This window comes from Papaver somniferum, chromosome 4 (assembly GCF_003573695.1).
Source record: "Papaver somniferum cultivar HN1 chromosome 4, ASM357369v1, whole genome shotgun sequence".
In the NCBI taxonomy this organism is placed as follows: Eukaryota; Viridiplantae; Streptophyta; class Magnoliopsida; order Ranunculales; family Papaveraceae; genus Papaver; species Papaver somniferum.
Window position 1 is genome coordinate 106,961,289 of NC_039361.1, and position 6,235 is coordinate 106,967,523.

Consider the following 6,235-nt stretch of genomic DNA (forward strand, 5'->3'; position numbering starts at 1 on the left):
CGACTCAGATCCAGATGAGTCAGGTGATTTCACTCAGATCCAGATCAGATCCAGACGACTCAGATGAGTCAGGAGTAAACAAACATGGTGTAAGTTTATGTTAATGTTTCATCTATATTTTAATATTTGTTTACTTGAACCATTATAATAGGTGTTTTTATTTAATTTGGTTCTAAAGCAGTAGATACACTTCTTTGTTTTTAAAGTTTGAAATTTGAACATTTGGGTTGGAATATGTTGTGCTGTAAGTTAGTTTTGTACGCATTATCTATGACAAATGATTTTCACTCCCCGCTCCTTGAGTATCATCCGCTTAATTTCTGAAGTGAATGTGTTTTTTTTAATATATATTTTTAATTGGTTTTCGAGTGATGTATCGGGAGTTTGTCCCTTCTGGACGGGTTAAAATCCAACCCGTTAGAGGAAAAATTTACCTGTCCGTCACATACAAATTTTATGAGGACTGTCCTACCTGATTGAGTGAGGAATTTAGCCTTCCAACCTTGAACTCTACTGTAAACCTTATCCAACATATGTTGGTAGTTAAAAGACTTATGTCTATTGAAAAATAAAGGAGTTCCTAGATAGGTATCTGTTTTAGTAATTCTATTCACTTTAAGAATCCTAGACAATAACTTACAGTGTTTGTTCTGAATTGTTTTACTAAAATAAATACCTGATTTTTGATAATTCATTAATTGACCTGATGAGTCACTAAAAATATTCAACATATCTAACAGATTATGAGCCTGCGTAATATTAGCAGAAGAGAAAAATGAAAGAGTCATCGCACAAGGACTATTATTTGTAACCTTGATACCACTAATTTTACCTATATTCTCAGCATGCAAAAGTAATTTGGAAAGAGCTTCCATACAAATTATAAAAATAGCAGGGGACAGAGGGTCACCCTGCCTTATACCCCTAGTAGGTGAGAAGGATTCACCTGGAACTTCATTAACTAACACAGAGTATGTAACATTAGAGATGCAAGCGTAAATCAAATAACAAAATTCAATTGAGAATCCAAGTAAAGTCAAGATATTGATAATGAATTTCCATTTAACCTATCAAAGGCTTTTGAGAGGTCTAGCTTAATGGCTATATAGCCGCTTTTTCTTTTACTAGTCTTCATGGTATGCAGAATTTCATGAGCCACTATTATGTTGTCCGTAATCTGTCTTTTAGGTATAAAAGCTGACTGATTATGGGACACAATACTGTTCAAAAGAGGTTTAATCCTATTTGCTAAGATATTGGCCACAATCTTATATGAAGCATTACTAAGACTTATAGGTCTGAAGTCATTTGGAGTTTTCGGCATATTATTCTTAAATATCAGGGAGATAAAAGTATGATTTATATCTTTTTTGAAATATTTTTCTACAAACACATGTTGAACCCATTTTATAATTTCATATTTTAAATAATTCCAATGATTTTGATAGAAGCCAGGGGGAATCCGTCAAGCCCTGGAGCTCCCCAAGCATTTATATTAAAAAGAACTTCCCTAATTTCCTCCTCATCAGGGATTCTACACATAGCAATGTTTTCGGTAGTGCTAATCTTAGGCTTAATTATTTTACTAAATATGGGATCTATTTGTTTATCATTTGTTTGGTAAATATTCTTAAAATGTTCGGTTGTCAGATCATTGAGGTTTCTCTGACCTTCTATCCATAATTCACTATCATCTCTTAATCCAAATATGTTATTTATCCTTTTTCTTTCTGAAGCGTATTGGTGGAAAATTTTTGTATTATGATCATGTTCCTTTATCCATTTTTCTTTGACATGCTGACTCCAATACAACTTTTCAATACTATACCAAGAATTCAGTTTATTATGAAGATATTCTAGCCTATCTTTAGTACCTGGTTATATGGTTTCCTATTTTTTGCTTCTATATTACTTAGAACACTAGTAATGTTCCTAAGGATGTTACCAAATTCCTTCTTGTTCCATATTATAAACTCACTTTCTAAGTTCTTAAGGATGTCATTGATATCAGAATTACTTTCTTTACTAATTTCAAAGGATTTCTCTATAACACTATTATACGTTTTATGTTCTTGCCAGCACCTCATAAATCTGTATGGTCTATTATTTTTCTCTAATTTAGGAGAAATATTAAGCATAATTGGAGAATGGTCAGATAAAACTCTCGTAAGATGTTTAGTACAGGACTGAGGAAAAAATTCAAACCATTTATGATTAACAAGAGTCCTATCAATTCTTTCTTGAATATTTTCATTACCAATTCTCTTATTTGTCCAAGTAAAATGTAATCTTGTAAATTTTAAATCTACCAAACCTAAATTTGAATACAGCTATACACATAAGCCATACAACTTGAACTAGTGTCATTACCTTCTTCTTTCTCATATTTATGCAGGGTGAAGTTCATATCCCCTATTAATACCCAAGGTATATTACAATCACTAAAGCTATAAATGAAGTCTCATTGCTTAATTCCAAGTTTTCTATCCAGAGAGCCATATATAAAAGTAATGTTAACACTAATGTTATCTTTAATGACATGAAAGTTAAAAACATTTTCCATAAAAAAATGAGTTTAGAAGATACTCCCTGATTCCAAGCTACTGAAAAAACCCCAGATCTACCTATTGATGGCATGATAAACCAGTCCTTCATCATCAAATTACCAAAAACTTTCTCCACTACATTCATTTTGACTTTTGTTTCAGATAGAAAAACTAAATCTGGTTTAAAAGTTTTACTCATATGGTTCAAATGATCTTGTTTTAAACTTGCTCTAATACCCTGAAGATTCCAGGATAATACCTTAAAGTCATACCCATAATGTTGATCTTCCATGACCATGTAACAGAACAACATTCTTTTATAGTAAGGAAAAAAACCACTCAGAGTGCATTTTAAAAACAACAACATTATAGAAACATGCTCATTTAAAAAATAATTCCAGACTTTAGCTCCTAAACTTTGCATGCAACAACTTCTTGAATTGAATTTAATCATTATATAAAGCATTAACATATTATAGAAAAAATAGAATGACCTGACATATTTATTCAAACAGATTTTGAGGGTGATTTTATAGTAAAAATTATGAAATAGGGTTACCTCATCAACTATGTTGCAATCCATAGGAAAGTGATGCCAGTTGGATCTTCAGTAGTTACCATCTAAGTAATTGCTTTGATGCTCTTTTCTGCCTCAATTATACCCCAGCAAATAGCATTCTCCTCATCATTACAGGCTATTTCTTCAATTCTGCCATATTTAGATTACTTTAGTTTGAAAGATGAATCAGTGCCTCACCAATTCCTCTGATGTTGCTTGTTTCATTAAGAACTTCTTCAGCAACTTGAATTGGAATGTTGATTTTCTCATTATTTACCATCTGCCAATTCTTATCCAATTCTTCACTTGGCTCATTGATTACCAAACTCTTCCTTCTACCCATAACTGCATACTGACTTAAGAGTCTGAACCAATTTGCTTTCTTTTTCTTCTGCTTTTCTTTCTTAGAGTTTCTACCCTCTTCAATCATTGGAGCCTTCCCTTTTGGAGCTCTTCTTATCTCTTCAGTATTTTGATCACTATAGTATTTCCTCCTTCTAAGACTATAGTATTTCCTCCACTTGTTCTCCTTCCTTATCCAATGTTATCCACATTTGCACTACCTAAATTCTCATTTACCTCCTCATTAAAAGAATAATCATTGTCAATCCTCCTCCTTTTGATGCCTCTGGTCGGGTATTCTACTCTGTCAAATTCATTGTCGTAAATCTGAAAGCTTGCAGCTGCTGTTGCCAGTGACTCCATTCTGTTAGCATTTGGTCCTTCTTGCTGTTGGATTTCCTCATTTGCACTTCCTTCATCCTCAGCTTCTTCATTATAGACATATACCTTAGGTAAGTTCTTCTTGTATGCAATGATTCTTGGTTTATATTTTTCCTCAGAGTGATCGCCATCCACCAACCAACATTTCCTACATGTACCACGTGGGATCACCATGAAGAAAATTCTGGTTTTGATTGTTTCTTTATCCATACCATCAAGAATGATTATTTTAACTTGATGAACAAGAACCTTCTTAAGATCAGTAAGAACATGAGCTTAGTACTCTCCTTGTGAATTTAGAGGACCAATAAGAGTGAAAACTCTTCCCACTTTATCAGCAACTTGTTTAGAAACATAACCCTTCTCCACCAAGTCACCTCTAAGCTCAAACTTGATCCAGAAATCATGAGAATCAAAGTCAATATCCTCTATTCTTGTTTCACTGCTCCACATGCGCATAGTAAGAAGTTTCCCATGTACTCTGTTTAGAATGGAGTAAATAGCTTCAGCAAAGTCACTAGCATTAGAGAGTTTGATGATAAAAAATTTTGGATTTGCTGTCTTCTTGATGATAAGCCTTCCAGTTGGAGATCAAGCCATGTTGAGAGCATAAGCCATTTCACCAGTTGTAAGACCTCTTGGGTCATCACCTTTTTTTATTTCCTTAAGAGCTTGACTATCACCCTTGGAAACTTTCCTTTTTCAATAGCCTTAGCAGCATCTCTGAGGAATTCCATATAGTACCTGGCAGAGTGAGTTAATGGTTGAGTTTGATCCTGAAGAACATCATTAAGATGAGCAATGTAATTTCTAGTTGGAACATCAGACATTTTCCAGAAACTAGAAAGAACAAAAACTGAATTGTGTAAACTGTGAGTGTTTTGAAGTTTTGAAGAAGTTTTTTTGTATCTGTTTTTATGTTTGTGATTTGTGAGACTAAAGAATTTGGTATGTGGGTTTATATAGGCTATTCTGCAAAGATTTCTGTGAGGGTTGCAAGTTACTATTGTAGGTGACACTTGTAAGCATTGAGGGAAAGAAGACAGAGAATAATTACTCATGAAGATTTTGTTCTTGCATGTTGATTTAGAACTGTTTCTACTGACCATATGTGACACTTGTAACTTGGTCTGGGTATTATCTGATTGAACCTTACTAAAATAAGAATGCAAAAGTTTTATAACACTACTCCTTCTCAAGTCATCCTCCACTTGTGAAAAATAATTGTTAATACCAAAGTTGTGAGTATTATTATCACTGACGGATGATGCAATATTGATGCTGCAAACTGTTTCAATAGTGAACCCCAATGATGATTTAATGTTGCTAGAAATGATTAAAACTCTACCCACAGACCCATTTGTTGGCTTAACATTTTTGTCTACATCTAAAAAGAAAGATACTTTACTTGGGCTCCAGATAAAAATCCTATCCTGCAGATTAGGTTTTCCATTGCACTGTAGCACCAACTGTTCTCTCGTCGCCGAGAAATTGACCTGAGATGGTCTCCACCGAGCTTTCGCTCCAACAGTACTTCCCCTGAAATTCAAGGAAAGAAAACAACTGATGATGATGAACTTGGTAATAATTGTAATCATAATGAAATTGAAAGGTTTTACAAGGAAAGAAACAGGTTCCAAATAAGAATTGAAAGAAGGAAATTAGGTTAAAATTGATTTGAAAATATGACAATTGAAAAAAACAGGAGAACAGTTGGGAAAGATAAACCCCAATTCAATAGAAAAATTTCAAAAGAAAACCAGTATATTAAAAATCAAAATTGATTAGAAGAAATTTCTGAAAAAATTGAAAAGACCTAAATTTTCCAAGAGGCGACAGAGACAACACTAATTAATGAAACTCCAAAATCAAGGAAACAATATTAGAAAGAAAAAAGAGATTTTGAATCAAAATCCCGTTACAGATTGAAGAATTGAAGAAAAGAAGATCAAAATTTCATGGAAGATTTCGGGAGAGACTAACACTTAATTCCCACTATAGGAAGGAACTGGGTTGACTCGGTTTTATCTCCTCATAGCCTTTCTATTCTCTCTTGTTTTTCTTCTCCAACTAGTATCACATAATGAGCTCATCCGGGAGAGACTAACACTTAATTCCCACTATAAACTATCACGAGGTGACCGGTTTTGGGTACATTATATACTCCAGTTTTGTTGGTATTTTAATTTTTAGGATAACTTATTTAATCAACAACATGATCAAGTAGTTGCCAATCACAAAGTCTTGCCATCCTTCTTCAAAGTAATGGCCATCATCCATCTCAAGTAAACACACTCTCCAAACATTCCATTGGAACCATCTGTGGCGGGCCCAGAAAATTCTCTGAGTGGAGTCAAAGACTTAAATTCATATGTCAGTGGGGTCACAAGCTAAAATTTTCAGAAAA

The 6,235-nt window shown here is 33.6% G+C and overlaps 1 long non-coding RNA gene across 2 annotated transcripts; it reads right to left on the reverse strand.

The window, feature by feature from the left end:
• Positions 1–3,030: 3,030 nt before the first annotated feature.
• On the reverse strand, positions 3,031–5,951 carry LOC113274151. 2 transcript variants are annotated; one of them, XR_003322829.1, is made up of 3 exons: positions 5,937–5,951; positions 5,237–5,367; positions 3,031–4,572 (listed from the first exon to the last, which is right to left on the reverse strand). It is a non-coding gene; the product is annotated as an uncharacterized LOC113274151 (long non-coding RNA). The 2 variants fall into 2 exon arrangements; XR_003322828.1 differs by having other exon boundaries at positions 5,812–5,942.
• Positions 5,952–6,235: the final 284 nt, after the last annotated feature.